General features: G+C 43.2%; 1 pseudogene; it reads right to left on the bottom strand.

Moving 5' to 3' along the window:
* Positions 1 to 8,431: 8,431 nt before the first annotated feature.
* Positions 8,432 to 8,538, bottom strand: LOC120933918 (annotated as a pseudogene).
* Positions 8,539 to 19,220: the final 10,682 nt, after the last annotated feature.

Genomic DNA, 19,220 nt, shown 5'->3' with positions numbered 1-19,220 from the left:
GTATTTTATTACATGTCCATGTAATAAGCAATATGCGTACTATCAGGAACTTTTCTATTAGAGTAAATTAAAATATTGCAGTGATTAAGAAAGGTCCCACTAACCACAGCGTACCAAAACATTACTTGCAATTCCATCACAAGAACCCTTCAGGCACTAAATTCCAAGTGATTGACAAATTCATCCCACATCAGAGGTGTTTCCCAACTGGAAACTTTTTGGATATACCAGCTTTGATGTTATTTCCCACATGGGTTAAACATCGACTGCGACATCAACGCATTTATTAATAAGGCCTGAGTTTACATTTATTGTCTTAGTTAGCCTTTTTTACTTAGCTTGTTTTTTTATCTTTTATGTACTGATCTATAGTGTCTTTTATATTATTTTTTTATTAGGTACTAGGGTACAATTATTTCTGTACTGTGTTACGGGGTAACCTGATTGGGTATGCTGCCATCACCGTTTTCTATGGTGGTCCCCAGCCCCTATTCATATGTTACTGTGAACACATGTGGGCATTATTAGGTCTAATGTATTATTCAAAGTACTATGTATGTCCCCATATAACAACGTCTGTGAACTGCTATCTTTTTGGACTGATCACTTTTACATGGTGACACGTTCACTGTTTATACATGTTGTTCCTTGTAACATATAGGTGTTCAAGTTCATGGGGATGCGTAGTGACACACCGCCGTCTGTCTGGATCTGCAGCTCAGCTTGGAACGTCATCTTGTACGTTGCGGGATGACGTGCTTCGGTGGTGTGATGACGCATTCCCAATGCCGCCTACCTCCGATTGGCTGGAGGAGTAGAGGGGAGTGAGCAGTTTAAATGTCATCGGGATGTGGAGTGATGCGCCGCCGTGCCTCCCTGCATCTTATATCACATGACGCCGGGCTGGATCTGCAGCTTGGAGCGCATACATCACCATTTACGTTACGTGATGACGTGCTCCGGTGGCGTGATGATGCATTTTTTTTTTTAGGGGGTGTGTATACACCAGCTGACAAGGATGGAATCAATCGATATTCATTTGTACTAACAATATATAATGGTGTGGTGTCTTACAAGCAGGTTTATGCCCCAGTTGATGCACCTTAGTGCGAAACATGTCGGGTAAGCCTGCTCTTGGCTTTATACACTACGCCTGAACTGATTTTTTTGTGATCACTATTTACAATTTATTTATTGGAATAAATAAGCCCTTTTTCTTCATACCATTGGATTCATCTGCACTATGTGGAGGCCTCTTCTATCTTTTCTTTTTTATGATCTGTATCAATGTTTGGACTTCGAAGTTCCGTGGTACCGAGGTTTTCGACATCACAGCTTGAAAATCTCGCCCTGTGAGACATGGACATATAAAGCTTCCTTTCACAGGACTTCCAACCGGCCTACGTGCCGGAGATGATTCATTCCCCCCTTTCTTTCTGGTGCTGGAGTCACTGCCCCGGGTGCCGTGTTTGCTGATCACTTCTCACATCTATATGAGTTTCTACAATTTATCATTTCATATTGACGATCTACAAGAATTGGTTGTGTACATGAACTGCTACGTGGTGTTTATTTCTCCAAGATTATTCATCCATGTTTAATGGGATGGTTGTATGGACTATGTAACTATACATTTTTCCTTATATCTGTGGGTTATTTAATATGGCCTGTCCCTTATTTGATCTGTGATTATCACATACACCATCAAGGCTGTTTACTATTTTTTGGTAACTGGCTCAGCTTTTTCTCACCAATACTCAAAGCACTATATTGACATATATTTTTCACTTGATACATGTTTTTATACCAACTCCCAATCACGTTTGTTTGGGCATTATTTAGTTTCCTGCGCTGCATTTTTCGTTTTTTATTAACAAAAGAGAATCCATGTAATGTTCCACTGTGCTTCTGTCCAAAATCAAATCTCTGGTATTTAAGGACTAAAGTTATTCACAAATACACTGAAAGAGAACCATCTCCCCATTTATACTGGATTAGTCAACAGCCCTTATATCTTTGAAAATTCTGGACACCCCCATAACTGGCCCACAGAGGTGTGGATATGGTCTTTTACTAAGATAGCCAGCAATGACAGGGCATTGACAGCTTGTATTGGGTAATGTCTTTTACAGACTGGCTACTCTAAGGCTGGGCATACATGGGTCGAAATTTGAAATAATTTGCTTTTAAAAATCCGAAATTTCGTGCATTTTGTGATCCGATGGTGCCACCATTGATTTCGAAATTCAACCAACCAAACCTTCAATTTCACCTCATGTTGCTACAGAAAAGAATTTTCTTGGCTGGGAATCTTCTTTTCTTTCTGGAAATGTTATTTTCTTGGTCGCACAAAAAACCTGCTGTTGCTGCATCCCACTAATGGTGCGAAATTAGAAAGAAAATTCTTAGGTAAGATTTTCAAAAGAAAATTTTGAAATTCGACCCATAATACATTCTAATAAGCAGCAACTTTGTATGTTTTTCATTAAAGTGTTACTAAACCCAGGACCCTGCATTCACTATATCTGGTCTCCCACAGTACACAGAACACGAAAATGCAATTATTTTAGTAAATATAAATACTAAATACCTTTTCTCATCAGCACTATATAGCAGTCTTGTGATTTCTATAAGTGTCTGGTTAAAGCTTGCAGGAGGAGTTTTCATTCTCCTCTGACTGTCCTATGAGGCCCCTGACCCTCTCTTTGGAAAGTGCCGATTGGCTCTGTGATGATCACATGCACCCTCCTCACAAAAAAAACTCTCTAGCCATACACACCAGCATATGAATAAAGACTCCAAAGGCTCTGTACTATAAGGAGATGGATTGGGGACAGTGGAAGAAGGGTAGGATCAAAGAAGCCAGGATCAAACCGCCTTTTGACATTATACAGAAGATTACCCCTTAGGCGCCACATGAGTATAATAAGCATTATTTACTGCATATATAGACTGATTTTACTTATGTGGGTTTAGTAACACTTTAAAAATTGTGATCCTGTAGCTGATATCCTAGGCCTTTTTTTTTACATTTTGCCCTGTACAATTCTTCAACAAACTCTAGGAATTTCCCCTTCTTTTATAATTCTCTTTCATATTAATAACCAATTGTGAGCAAAGCCACATCCGTCCAGTCATTGATGTTGTATATATGGTTTGTCACAGTGCCAGATTAAGCTCTGAGGAGGCCCCTAGGCAGTTACAACTTTGGGCCCCCACTCTTAGATTTGTGGAGGTTTCTCTGCACTACTGTAATGGGATAACATTGAACTAAGTAATGTGCATGTCAACCACTAGATGGAGATAACAATTACTACTGGACATTGCATGTATGTAGGTTGCACCAAAAGCTTTTCCAAATTCGCACCTGAAAGAAGATGAGCTTTTAAGTGACAAACTGTATCCACTGAGCCTGATGTCTGTGGTTTATGTACTTTAAGTTGTTATTAGATACATTACATTAATAAAGTATTTTCTCTATAGAGTCTTTAAAAGAGAAGTTCAGGATTAAAAAAAATGTATACTCACCCAGGTCAATGCAGCATTGATCAAATTCTGAATCTGTCCCTGTCGGTTCTGTAGTGAGAGGGTCTCTGCTCTCTCCTCCAGTGCTCACTGGAGTGTTGAGCTGTGGAGGGGTTGGAGGAGGCTGACTCAGACGCTTAGTGGATCGCTGAGAGGCTGAGCCAGGTGCCTATCCAGGCTTCTGGGTGGATACCAACCATGTGGTCAGGAACTTGTTATGTCCCCTGACACAGAGCTTCAGCCCGCTGTCAGCTGAAAATTAATCACAGGAGACCAGAACGATCTGCACTGCTGTGATCCAAAATAGCTTTGCCCATACTTCTCCTTTAATGTCCAGTTTTTTTTTTTTTTTTTATTGATTCATTTTTTCTATCTTTTGTAAACAATTTAAGAAAGCTTCATTTTTTTCACAGTCTGTTTTGTATAGATTGTTTTCCTTTTTTGGGGGTCAGGAAATATAAAAATGTAATATTTTTCTTTACTTTAGCCCAGTAAATATGAACTATTGGATATCAATATCATATATTGTCTGCCTAGTCACCAGGTGGCATTTTATGCTCCCTTTCCACTGTGTTCTTAGAAATTGTTGTAAAAAGCGATGACTCCTTCACACAAGGATATGACTTTTCTCACTGACTCATCCTACTTCAAAAGCTACATCCAAGCTTTCAATCAAGCAAAAATTACCAGCAAGCAAGCTGTTTTTTTTTTAAGAATATCTTTACCTAACCCACAGTGCTCTGTAATTTTATTTTCATATATAAATTTTATTTTGTAAACAAAGATTAAAAAAACTCTCCAACATTTGCATTTTAAAGACAAGCAAGGTTAAAAAAACAATAAAATTAACATAGACACTCAAAGTTCTTGATCACTATGCTTGAGTTCCCTAGTGACTCTAGCCATGGACAAGAGAATGAATGTTGATAGACTTTTCAGAGCATGAATTGCCAGCAAATTGGGGCTGAGTATGGCAACCAGAGTGATAAAAGCCATTAGAACAGAAGGGAGGTATGGCTACGAGATGGTAGCTGCATAGGGATTCTCTGACAAGAAGCTGCTGACTAATTTCCTGTCTTGTGGGTTTCCCATGGAGTGGTTATTACTGCAGAGTATTTGGTTCTCATTGTTCCTCTTGCTTCCACTATCTTCATCAACAGAACTTTGTTATGGCAAAGAGGATGGTACATGGCTGACTGAAGCTTGCAAAACATTGTTCGAAATTATTGTATTGTCTTTTTTCTAAACACTAGTACATGTCAACTGATTAATAAGGACCTGTATTTGTCAGTTGACAGATCATTAATTAATTTCAACTATTGTTTAAGTCATCATTAAACATGTTTTCACTTTAAACCTGCTCCCTCATACTGCACCTTGTAGTTCCACCTATTCACTTTGTACATTTGTGTAACAGCACTGGTGAACGGAGTGAACCACAACTGCGGTTAGCAAGGATTTCAATGCGATTCTATATGCGACAACGCAGTATTAGGCCCCAGGTGTCACTGCTCGCAACAGGAGTTTGGGGGATCTATACATCATCTCTGTGTCACATAAGGAAAGGTGTGGAGCTACTAAGCATGGACGCATTATGACATGCGACCAGAGCTTAGCGTTTAAAATTATAGTTCAAGATCAATATTCCAATACACCTCTGAATGCAAGTGATTATCAGTAAGGGACCCCAGGCGTCACTCCTCGCAACAGGAGTTTGGGGGTTCTCTACATCATATCACCTTGAGCATATAGGGATGTATTAGGCCACTAAGGGAGATGCTATGAAATATCAACCCCTAGCATAGAAAAGTTAGAGCGAACATGTTTAAACAGTTAGGACAAGGCCTATAAGTAATTTATACTTCTGTCAAGCACATAGTAAATATGAGTTGTAGTAAAAAGTAATAGTTGCATATGAGAGGCAATATAGCTCAGGTACTCGAGTTCACGTAGTAATAAACGAGTTGTACTGGCAACTAATAGTAACGTATGAGAGGCAATATAGCTCAGGTACTTTGAGAGTACATACACTAGTTAGGAGCTGCAGTAACAACTAATAGTTATACATGAGTAGTGCATATGACTCAGGTACTTTGAGAGTACATATAGTAGTTAAGGGCTGTAGTAACAACTAATAGTTATACATGAGTGGTGCGTATGGCTCAGGTACTTTGAGAGTACATATAATAATTAAGAGCTGTACTAATAACAATTAGTTACATATGAGAGGTGAATATGGCTCTGGTACTTTGAGTGTAATGTCCCTTTAACATATTCCTTAGCAGACAGTCCTATAACACAACAGTATATCCTAGGTGTGGAGCAGCAGAAGACATGATAAGCAATATAAATTGTATAGCTGATGTATAAGTAGCAGAAGCACTACAAGTAATAGAATAGCTACTTATCCGTATTGCTGGCTTCAGTATAAGTACTAGGGATCCTGTGGTGAAGGATGTTCAGTAGGTAAGTCTGAAAGGTTGTCCCCAGCAATGGCTCCAAGTAGCAGTAAGTGCAGATGGTATTAAAGAAGTAGTTGAGGCTGGAGCGGTGTTCCGACATGGGGAGCAAGAGCACCCATCTCTGTAGCGTAGGCCGAGCTATGGCTGACAATAATAGAATGGGGAGTGGATTGCCAAGTGAATGCTTTATAGGCTAGGGAAATGGTGCAGTGCATAGTACTGATTCAAATGACCGCCGTAATATGGCGCACAATCTGCATTCCAGGCTGGAACCTATCACGGTGCCAGGCGATGACGTCATCGCGCGAGCGCCGTATGCATTCAGCATGGAACGCATTACGGCGCTGAAAGCGCCTGTTTGAAAAGGAACAGCCAGTGAAAGAAGCGGCTGTTACAATTTGGAATGAATCATACATATATACCTATAGTACATAGCTGTCCTTTTCAATACAAGTTTATGTTTGCAAAATGTATCTGTTCCAGTGTTCATATTTTTTAAGACCACACATACATTGAAGATGATGGCCACACTTAGTTACCTGGACCCCAGATTTCATGACTGGTATTTCATTGCTAAACAATTTGCATGTAGACAATACCCTTGGCCATCCATACAAGAGGTGCCATCTTTTTTGTACAAATCACGGCACGCGATTGGATTTCCCATTACATGGTGTTTGGAAGGTGACACTCATGAAAGCTTTGGTTGGCAACATGTTCCCGCTTTCTTAAACTGTAATACAACAAAAATTCACACACATTAGCACAAGACAATTGCAGTGTTATTCAACAGCATTATCACCTACTTTAAAAGTCTGAAAATTAGGTTTAAACTGGAATTTAGGCAATGTGGTCCCAGTGAAATAAAGGGATGATAAAGTTCTCAACCATACCTAAAAGGGGTCATTCGCCTATAATGCCCATTTTAACACCTCTCCTGGCACAATTAGATTGGATTATGCAATTAGAAATGAGTGGTTTCACAAGATTTCACAATCCTGTTCTTGGACAATCAGCATCTGCCTTGAACCATTTCATGCAGGGTAGCCAACCGTAAGTTTATGTACAGTATGTAAAAATCTGTGATTTTTTTTACAACTGTCTGTAAATATCAAGGACTGATAATTTGTCATGTTTGTGTTGACTTTTTAGGTGTGAATCAGGCAAATTACTCGTTATTCGTATTGTCACTGTTTCCATATTGCTGTTTATACGGTTTAAATATGGGTTTGTCTTTGGTTTTAATAGGAGATGTATAATTTTTTAGTTGCCAGTAAAAAAATGTGCTTAGTCAGTGGTTAAAAATGCTGGGTATGTTCAGACACTAATTTTTTATTTTTTTTTTGAAAGCCTATGGCGTGTGAAACACACCCAAAAACTTCACCGGTGCAGAAAAAATGTGCACACACATAAAGAGTGGTCACAAAAACGTGCGATGGGTGCAACGTCAAGTGTCCTCCTGTGAAAAGGACCCAAAACCCTGATCCCCCGGGGCGTTAGGCTCCAGACGGGGACTAAGGTACTGTGGTCCGAGCAGCTGAAGCCAACGCGGACCCAACTTCCTCGGAGGGACTGCCGAAACAGAACCCTCCCAGTACTAGGTGGGGCTCCCCCGAAGGGAGACCCCATGAGAGCAGGTGAACTAAGCCAGAAGGCCATGACCACCCACTCCCAAGATGTTCAGGGATGGCCCGAGGACCGGTACCCTAATAGTCACACAGTGAACAAATAACGTGCACAAACAAAAATAAGACAAAAACGTGACAAACACAGGCTTAAATAAAATAAAGTGGGGGGAAAGGAATAGTGGAGAGGAGAGTGAAAGAAGTGGTCATTGTGTTCTACAATGACCAGGCCCTCCGGTCAGGAATAAAAAATTCATCCGGTCCTAGCCAAAAGGCCCGGCCCAGGAGGCAGGTGCTAAAAAAAAGCGTGTTGCTGGTGCAGTGACCGTGGTATCTTTAAATCAAAGTGACCCTCACTCACAGTGATTCTCAGATACCCCTGGACTGCCACTCCAGGGGCACATGCACCATAGGCTTTTCTGTTCCATTTCCAACCCCCCGACCGGCCAGTGCAGCCCTCCACCCCTGCCAGCTAGAGAACCCTTCAAGGTTTTCTTAGGGAGAACTCCAGTAGAAGCCTCCGCCAATACTAGCCCTTCCAGACCCCCCATCAACCTGGCGGATTTGCATGGTTCTACCGCGACTCATCACAGGGCATTACCAGCTCCTCCCACCGGTTCGCTGACAGGGACAGCACTTACACCAGCCAGAAGGTCGGACTGGAACTCGGCAAAAAGACCTTGACCAAGTGCAGCCACCCATCCCCACCAGGAGCACCCTTCCAGATGGCTCAGACGCAACCATGGGCCGGCCCTCAGTATCTGTTGGGCAGTACGGCGTATTCCCTGCTGAAACCATCCTTCCAGGTGCAATGACAACATTGGATTGCATCCACCCTCCCCATGTAGGAGGTGCTTCAGCTCTCCTCTGAAGACTGATAAGAACAGATACTACACTTGATCTTAGCCAAAAGGCCGAGAAGCGATATTGCAGACACTCATTAGAGCAGAATAAACAGGTTGCAAAAGCAGTGAAGCATTCTAACACTAATGCTGGCCCATACACTAGACGAAAAATTTGGGTGAAAATCGCTCATGGAGACACTTCGTTCGTTTTTCGGCAAGTTAATGGGCACAAATCATTAATCGTTTGTGATGTTTTTGTGGAAAAAAAACGAAATGGCAAGTTTGGAAGAATTTTGACGGCCGAAACGATAAATTGTAAGGTTAATACATTATTCATCCAAAAAAAAATGATTGCTTGCTACTGCGCATGTTTGAAAACACTATAACCCAGAAGGCTAAATATTCGCCATCAAAGAACGTTCACGTCAAAGGTCACCACCTTCACCAACTATATAACCTGCAACCTCTTCATTGTGATATACCTTTATGTGTGTTAAAGAATTCACTACACAAAATATGCAATATTAAAACTTTATTGCAAAATGTTTTTTTTTTTTTTAGACAAAAATAAAGAAATCCTGTTCAATATTTGTTTTCCCTTTTTTTTTTTGTTCTTATACAATTATCTCTCATGGTTTTCAACGCTTACATTTTTTGTCCAAAAAATATCAGTAGTTTTTGGCCGCAGATAAACATGGCTGAAATTGTCCTTGAGGTTTGTGATGTCAGTCACCCATACTATAAGTGCATGTCCACATACAATATATTGTGTACAAGAACACAATATAAGTGAACTATAAGTAAAAGTGACTGCCTGCTCAAATCTCAAGAACAACTTTGCTCCAACCATGTTTTCCATGCCAGGCCTGACTTTTAAATGTGCATGAGTCACGAACAATAATAAAGTGATTGTCATCAATAGTAAAAATAGCAGAACTTTTGTGCAAATTTCTGCAAACAATTAACTAAACCAAAAAAAATAAACAACGGACATGGACCAAAGTGACACATCTTAAATTTTAGTTTAGCTGTGTTAAGAACAACCAGAAATTGGTTTTGGACAGAGGGTCAAGGTGATCTTTGACTTTTTCTAATTCAGATGAGCATTTCTCCAACTCTGAGGAGCACTTCAACAGAGTCAGTAACATCTTTGGGCAGTGACTGTATTTAAATCCTGTTCCACAGACAGATGATGTGCTGTTTTGAAGACAATAAAATAAATAAATCAGGGGAATGTGTTAAAATTAAGTTGAAGTTAATGTGTATGGGCCAGATTCACAAAGAGATACGACGGTGTATCTACAGATACACCATCGTATACTCTGACTTACACTGGTCGTATCTATGCGCCTGATTCATAGAATCAGTTACGCATAGATATGGCTAAGATCCGACAGTGTCTACACTGTGTTACACCGTTGGATCTATTTTCAATTTGAAATGGCGCGGGGGGCGTTCCCGCTGAATTACGCTGAATAATATGTAAATCAGCGAGATACGCGAATTCACGAACGTCGCGGACCCGACGCAGTGTAACGACGTTTCCGTAGCGTTTTCCCGGCGTATAACTTACCCCTGCTTCTATGAGGCGCAGCCAATGTTAAGTATAGCCGTCATTCCCGCGTCGAGTTTGAATTTTTTTACGTCGTTTGCGTACGCCGATTCAGAAACCCGCGCGTCGCAAGTTACACTCACGTCGAAACCACTGACGTCCTAGCGACGTCAGTGGGAGCAATGCACGCCGGGAAATTTCGCGGACGGCGCATGCTCATTTAAATCGGCGAGGGAACGCACCTGATTTAAATAGTACACTCCCCCTAGCCGTGGAATTTGAATTCCGCCGGGGGTTTTACGATCCGCCGCCGCAAGTTTGGAGGTAAGTGGTTTGTGAATTACCCACTTGCCTCTCAAACTTGCGGCATCGTATCTTAAAACAGATTGATCGAGCGGATCTAAAGATCCGCTGATCTACGTGAATCTAGCCCTATGTGTACTGGCTTACCTGTGCTGCTTGTGATGGTTTCACAGGAATGCTGTGCCTGGTCTGCTTCAATGTCTGTAATACTTTGGCCTGGTTCAGCATCATCAGGTCCTTTTTCGGTAACTGGAGATGTGTCATCAACCATAATAATATCCAGTTCTGTTGTCACAGTGCTGTTCCTAAATGCTTTCTTGGGTTTTTCTATGTTTAAAAGAAACAAAAAAAAAAAAAAAAAAACATTTGAAAAAAAAAAAAAAAAGAAACAAAAATAAAATTAAAAAAATTGTATGCATGTTAAATAATATAGTTTCCATAGATGAAGACATTGCAGGCAGACTACATGGATTGCATGCCTAGCTGAGAGCAGAAATGGCATAAAGTATTGTTAATTACCTTTTTGGATCAATTTATGTATTTTATACAACTGTGCTTCCTCCCTATGTTTCAAGTCAGACCATCTCTTGCGCAGCTGGTCCTTTGTACGGTCCACACCATACTTCTTCCCAAACACATGGATAACCTTCTCCATGATGTCATCTTTTCTTCTATTAGGCCTGGGGTAGTTTTTGTGTCTCCCATCATAGTCATTTTTCTCCAAAATCTTCACCATAGTTTTCATTTCTTCCAGGGACATAGGTGTTGCCTTTTTTTAAAACTTTCCAGCCAAATTTTTTTAGAAAGGGCATGCTCCTTCTCTTCAGACATCGTTCTGTTGCTAAAGATGGCGCCGAATGAAGAAGGGTGGAGCTTTCAAACTCCCATATTGCACTGCGGTACACTCTGACCCGGCACACAGAACGTTGTCACGTAAGATTTTTCTGAGGAGAGGAACGAGCAAACACACGAACGATTACACGGACCAAAATACAGAAGATTCGTTACAACTTGAGGTAAGCAGACCAGTACAATAGTTATATGATATTAATATTTTGGTGTAGTTTGTTAACTAAAACATGATGTATTGTTTTTTATTACAGGAGCAATGGTAGACAAATTTACATCCCCACACTTCCTTCCCCAATTCATAGACATGTATAGAGAACTTTGTTTATGGAAAGTACACTCTAAAGAGTACTCAGACAGGCAGAAACGCAATTAAGCGTATAGCAAATTGACAGAACTATGCACTGTTGTGTATTCTAAAGCAGATGTAGCCTATGTAAAGCAAAAAAATTGCGTATATTGAAAAAATAATTAAATAAAATACACGATTCCAAAAAATCTGGTGCTGGTGCAGACCAAGTGTACATGCTATCTGTGGTACTTTGAAAGTTTACGCTTTCTGACGGAACAAGAAGAACCCAGAGCCTCTGTATCTAGTTTGGACAGTAGTGTGAGTGCAACCAATTCTGGAGATGAGGAGGATGGGACATTGGAGGAAATTGATAACAGTCAGGTAAAGTAAACAATTTTTTTTATTATACACTTATTATACACTTTGCTATAAACAGATAAACAAATGTAATTCGATCATAATACTGAAGACATTACACCACAAATCATATTTTTTGGCAAATGTTCTTATGTTAATTTTTAAAATGACAAAAAAACATGACACCTGTATTTACTGAAGAAACAATATATTAATTCAGCCACTGACATTTAATTTTAACATTTAGAGATTGTTTTGCCAATCTACTGCACCAGGACCAAGAAAATATTGCATATAGTCCAGACGATTCTGATATCTGGCTTACTGGCACCGGTAAGAGGACCGAACATTCAGACTTCACGGCTCGGTACCCCATAACCACCGGGAAACATTTAATACGATTTCCAGAGATTTTTGGCTGAGATATAGCCCTTTGGACTGTTAACCCGGGCCCGCAATGGCTGACCTACAGGGATTCCCCATTGACGCTAATGGCACACTTATTGCCAGTGACGGCCCGGCTCCCCGGTACAATGATCGGGATTCACGGTATACGGCTGATCTAGCACAGGGACCCAGCCTAAATGATCTCCACTCTGTCGCAGCTGATATTAAAAACACTCTCACAGCTGCTATTGCGGAGCTAAGAGTGGACCTACGCGCAGTTACAGCTAGAGTGATGGAGATTGAAAAAACAACTGCGCAACAAGGAGCAGCGCTGCGGCATGTAAACCGCAAAACAGATGCTAATACCTCACATCTCAGGGATTTACACCGCCAAATTGAGGATTTGGAAAATCGCAGCAGACGTCACAATTTGAGAATAAGGGGACTTCCCGAGTCTGTAGAAATGGACCAGCTTTCTCCGACAGTGACTGGGATACTTAATAACTTACTGGGACGCCCCCCGCTCACGGTTATCAAGATAGAGCGCATTCACAGGGCACTTAGAATCAGGGGGAAGACAACCGACCCCCCCTGGGACATCATTTGTCATATTGATGACTTTCAGCTTAAAGAAAATATACTGAGAAACGCCAAACTGCGGTCGAAATACTTGTTCGAGGGTCAAACAAACTATCTCTTTCTTCCAAGACCTGTCTAACATCACCCTCCAAAACAGGAGAGACTTGAGACCCTTACTTGACAAGTTGCACAATAGTGGTATCATATACAGATGGAAATTCCCATTTGGGCTACAAGCGACTAATCAAGGTCACACAGCCATATTAAGAGTCCCTGAGGACCTGCATGCTTTTTGAAAAGCTATGGACATTCCATACTTGGAGCTGCCTAAGGCTGCCTCACGACCGGATCTGTCCGCTGTAAACTGTCTGACGGACAGTTTCCGGCGAACAAGGCTGCTTTGTCTTTTGGTCCGCTGGCTTGTACACACCAGCGGATCAAATTCCCGTCGTACCGGAACGCGTGCACGTAAACCACGTACGACGTCACTATAAAGGGGAAGACCAAAATCAATGGCGCCGCCCTCTGTTCCTCTTTTGCTAGTTACGGGTTTGCTCGTGTTAGTGAAGGTTTGGTTAGAGCCGATTCGCGCTTTTCGGTCTCCACGCTTTTCCAGGTTGTATTCACGGGTTCAGTGCGTGTGCTTGCAGAATCGTAGTTGTCATTCGGCTATAGGCTTGCAGGTTGTTTCTGCTTTTGCAGTTGCGTCCTGTACGCTCGTATCTGTTTGTCACGCGTTCTTCGCAGGTAGTGCTGGATTTGCGAGTGCTTTCTGTTGGAGTGTGTTCTTGACTGACCAGCCGGCCGGTTTGAAGCCATGACGGAGCAGCAGCGTCAATTTTCGCGAGTTGGTGCTGTTTATGGGATGGCTTCTGGATATGCTCATCATTCCAGTACTTTGGCCAGAAACAGGGGGCGGAGGCGTTTCTGGACCAAGAATTGGTTGCGCCAGCGTGACCAGTTTTCTCATATGCCTCTGCTTAGGGAACTCCAGGAGAATAATCCTAATGACTATAGGAACTTTCTCCGCATGACGGACCCCGTATTCAACCGTCTGCTGGATCTTCTGTCCCCTATATCACGAGGCAGGACACTGTGATGCGCCAAGCCATCACGGCCGAGCAGAGGCTTATTGCCACGTTGCGGTACCTGGCGACTGGGAGGAGCCTGCAGGACCTCAAGTTCTCGACAGGCATCTCTCCGCAGGCGCTTGGGGTCATCATACTGGACACGTGTGCTGCCATCATCAAAGTTCTGCAGGAGGAGTATATTAAGGTCAGTTTCCTCATTTTAACCTCACAATCTGTCTTTAATAATGTGGGCAACTAACTATTTATTTTATTTCCCAGATATGTTGTGTGTTTAACTAACGTTACCTTTTCTCCCTATGCATGTTGATATAAGCTTTACATGTTTTATTCTTGGCCTACCTGCATATTTGTCCATTACCCAACATTAACCTGTCCAGCATGCTATCCTAGTGACAAACCCACCTTGCCAATTTTTAAAACAGGACTTTTTGGTTTTTCTGTTCCAACCCCCCCCCCCCCTTAAATCTTTTTTAGTCCCCATCAGAGGGCTGTGGAGTCTCTTAATTAAGTGGCCTATATATTTCATTACCCAAATTCTCCCTGCACATTTTGGAAATGCAATTTTAATACTGTGAAGTAGCACAAGGATGCTTGTAGGATTATGTTTTCAATGTTTATGTGCCAAAGTACTAAATTTCTTTATTTGTTTGTCCCCACAGCTACCCTCCACACCACAGGAATGGCAGTCTGTGGCTTCCCAATTTGCCCAGCGGTGGGATTTCCCGAACTGCGGTGGAGCAATAGATGGGAAACACGTCCGCATAGTGCCCCCACCCCACTCGGGGTCCTACTATTATAACTACAAGGGTTATCATAGTATTGTGTTGATTGCAGTGGTGTCGGCACAGTATGAGGTTCTATATGTGGACGTGGGGAAGAACGGCCGGCTGTCTGATGGGGGAGTGTTCGCACGGACTGATTTCTATGATCGTCTCCAAGCTGGTGGTCTGGCACTGCCACCAGATGAAGATAATGTGGAAGGACTTCTGTTTGTGTTCCTAGCGGACGAGGCTTTCGGGCTTGGTCCTCACCTCATGCGGCCTTTTCCCCAGAGGACCCTCACCTCAGAGAGGAGGGTGTTTCATTATCGGTTGGCCAGGGCTCGGAGGGTAGTCGAGAATGCCTTTGGGATACTCACCAACCGGTTCCGCCTGTTCAGGACAGCGATACACTTGGCGGAATATAAATTGAACACCGTTGTATTTGCCTGCTGCATTTTGCACAACTTTTTACGCAGGCACTCCCAGACGTACCTACCTGACATCGGTTCTGAGGCAAGACTACCCTCAGATCCCCTTCCCGGGCTGGACACTGGTCGCGCTGGCTTGGCCACCCAATCAGCTTGTGAGGTACGCGACAAATATGTTGAGTACTTCATGGGTCGGGGGGCCATTGCTATGCCAGATCATATTTCTTTCTAATTCGGCCCCCAAAAGAAAGAAATATTCACAGAACTAATAAATAATTAGACCATTGGACTTTATACAGTTGTTTGTCATTAATGCTTTTTCTCTTTTTATCTGTCTTCCTGGTTTTCAAACTAACTATTGCACTTCTATTGACACATGTAGTTCTCTAGTTTTATTAAATCACCACAATTGCACAAGATTCACTCATCTCCAAACTGGGTATTGACTCTAGAAATAAGAAGCCACTCCATTTTCCAATTTTGAGGTCAAGCTTTTTATTTTCTGCTTGTTCATGACCACACAAAAAAGTATGGGCCAAATTCCCAAAAACGTAGCCTAACTTAACTTTCAGCAGTTAAGTTACACAGGCGTTAAATTTCTACCTAAGTGCCCGATCTTCAAAGCACTTACCTAGAAATTACACGCCGTGTAACTTAAGTGCCTCCGTCGCAAGGCGGTCCTCCTCTCCGGGGGGCGATTACAATTTAAATGAGGCGCGCTCCCGCGCCGGCCGTACTGCGCATGCGTGTGACGTAATTTTCCCAACGTGCAGCGCGCAAACGTAATTTACGCCGGGCTTTGTGGATTGCGACGGGACAATAAAGTTGCGACGGGTGAAAAAAAAAATACGCGCCGGAAAAAAAAAAAAAATTGACAGCATCGCTCGGCATGCATTCTTGAGAGGGAGAACTCCATGCCAATTTTCATATAAAAAACCGGCATGGGTTCCCCCCCCAGGAGCATACCAGGCCCTTAGGTCTGGTATGGGTTGTAAGGAGACCCCCCCCATGCCGAAAATTCGACGTAGGGGGTCCCCCTACAATCCATACCAGACCCGTATCCAAAGCACGCTAACCGGCCGGCCAGGAATGGGAGTGGGGACGAGCAAGCGCCCCCCCCCTCCTGAGCCGTACCAGGCCGCATGCCCTCAACATGGGGGGTTGGCTGCTCTGGGGCAGGGGGGCGCACTGCGGGCCCCCCCACCCCAGAGCACCCTGTCCCCATGTTGATGAGGACAGGACCTCTTCCCGACAACCCTGGCCGTTGGTTGTCGGGGTCTGCGGGCGGGGGCTTATCGGAATCTGGGAGTCCCCTCAAAATAAGGGGGCCCCCAGATACCAGCCCCCCACCCTAAGTGAATGGATATGGGGTACATCGTACCCCAACCCATTCACCTGGAGGCAAAGTGATAGTTATTAAACACACAACACAAGGGTTTTTAAAATCATTTATTAGTCTGCTCCGGAGGCCCCCCTGTCTTCCTTAGCTCTAATACCAGGGGGGGCTTCTTCTTCCGCTCTCCGGGGGGGGCTTCTTCTTCCGCTCTCCGGGGGGGCTTCTTGTTCCGCTCTCCGGGGGGGGCTTCTTCTTCCGCTCTCCGGGGGGGTCTTCTCCGCTCTCCGGGGGTCTTCTTCTATCTTCGCCGCTCTCCGCTGTTGACTCGGCGCACCCCGGTTCTTCTCCAGCTGTCCGGTGCCTTCTTCTTCACCACGTGGGTACCTACCGGAGCATGATGGGACGGTGAGGCCTATATAAATGGGATGCAAGGCGCGCTTCCATCATTGCAGTGAGAAGAGGCGTCGGGTCAACATCGGAAGAAGGGAGAAGAAGAGAAGAGAAGAAGATGATGTCACAGAAGACCGCGCTGGCTGCCTGCTAGTAATTGAGCTAACACACGAAGATAGCAGGCAGCCAGCGCTGAAGAAGAAGGCACCGGACAGCTGGAGAAGAACCGGGGTGCGCCGAGTCAACAGCGGAGAGCGGCGAAGATAGAAGAAGACCCCCGGAGAGCGGAGAAGACCCCCCTGGAGAGCGGAAGAAGAAGACCCCCCGGAGAGCGGAGAAGACCCCCCCGGAGAGTGGAAGAAGAAGCCCCCCTGGTATTAGAGCTAAAGAAGACAGGGGGGGCCTCCGGAGCAGACTAATAAATGATTTTAAAAACCCTTGTGTTGTGTGTTTAATAACTATCACTTTGCCTCCAGGTGAATGGGTTGGGGTACGATGTACCCCATATCCATTCACTTAGGGTGGGGGGCCGGTATCTGGGGGCCCCCTTATTTGAGGGGACTCCCAGATTCCGATAAGCCCCCGCCCGCAGACCCCGACAACCAACGGCCAGGGTTGTCGGGAAGAGGTCCTGTCCTCATCAACATGGGGACAGGGTGCTCTGGGGTGGGGGGGCCCGCAGTGCGCCCCCCTGCCCCAGAGCACCCAACCCCCCCATGTTGAGGGCATGCGGCCTGGTACGGCTCAGGGGGGGGGGCGCTCGCTCGTCCCCACTCCCTTCCTGGCCGGCCGGGTAGCGTGCTTTGGATATGGGTCTGGTATGGATTGTAGGGGGACCCCCTACGTCGATTTTTCGGCATAGGGGGGGTCTCCTTACAACCCATACCAGACCTAAGGGCCTGGTATGCTCCTGGGGGGGAACCCATGCCGGTTTTGATTTTACAAATTGCCGTGGAGTTCTCCCTCAGGAATGCATACCAAATGCCGTCGCTTGAATGTGCTTTTACATGGTGTTACTAACTTTCCACATTGTAAAACCAGCCCTAGTTTTGCGCAAGCAAATCGGAACTTACGCAGAAACCACAATGCTTAAAAGCTTTGTGGATCTGCTTAAGTCCTCATTTGCATACGCAAAACGGCATTTCAATGAGAAATGCCCCCAGCGGTGGATGCGGTACTGCATCCTAAGATCTGACAGTGTAAGGCCCCATACACACGATAGAATCCATCCGCAGATAAATCCCAGCAAATGGGTTTTTGCGGATAGATCCTATGGTGTGTACACGCCAGCGGATCTGTTTCCGCGGAGAAATCTCCTCTGGGATGGATTCCAGCAGATCGGATATTTGCTGACATGCACAACAAATCCATCTGCTGGAATCCATTCCAACGGATGGATCCGCTCGTCTGTACAGACTTACCGGATCCATCCGTCCAAAGGGATTCCCCGCACGCGTCGTAATGATTTGACGCATGCGTGGAATTCCTTATATGACAGCGTCGCGCCGTCGCCGCGTCATAATCGCGGCGACGGCGCGACACGTCATCGCCAGAGGATTTCCGCGCGGATTTCAATGCGATGGTGTGTACACTCCATCGCATAGAAATCTGCGGAAATCTTTGAGAGGATTTATCCGTGGAAACGGTCCGCTGGACCGTATCCGCGGATAAATTCTCTCGTGTGTATGGGGTCTAAGTGTCTTACAGATGTCAGATCTTCTGCCTTACTTTGGAAAAAGCCTTTTGAGGATCGTTTCCAAAGTTAGGCACAGAGATACGCAGGCTGAACAGCAGTTCCGCCTGCGTATCTCTTTTGAGAATTTGGCCCTATGTTTTTTTAAAGGACTCCCTGCTTTTGGACTTAGGAGTCTACAATATTTTTAGTCATATTTTTTTTTTTTTTTTTTAGTTTATTTAACAAAAAATATTCTCAAGAATATACATTTTTAAACAAGTTCACATTTTTGGTTATCAAATATAGTTTTATTTCTTTTTTACATAGATATATATATATATATATATATATATATATATATATATAATATAGTAAAATTTTGGACAATAAACTCTAAAAATATAGAGATATACAGTATAGGTAATTTTCTTTTTGTGGGGTGTTTACCGCCATTTTTTTGCTGTTTTTTGGCTGTTTTTTTTTTCCAAAAAAAGAACTAGTTATTTTTTTTGGACCTTTTGTTTCCAAATAAAATAATTTTTATTTTTGTTAAATATTTATTTTCGATTTTTATAACTGTTATAATTTTCTCTTTTTTATAAAATATATATTTTTTTGGGTTGTTATTATTTCTTTGGTCACAATTTTTTTGGGGTTTTTTTTTTTTTTTTTATCTGAAAAAATATATTATTTGTTTTGGATTTTTGTGTAAAATATAGACTTACCTAAATTTTTGCTTTTTTAAGATATATAATTATATATA

Source organism: Rana temporaria, chromosome 3 (genome assembly GCF_905171775.1).
Source record: "Rana temporaria chromosome 3, aRanTem1.1, whole genome shotgun sequence".
Taxonomy (NCBI): Eukaryota; Metazoa; Chordata; class Amphibia; order Anura; family Ranidae; genus Rana; species Rana temporaria.
This window is presented reverse-complemented; position numbering and strand designations above follow the sequence as displayed.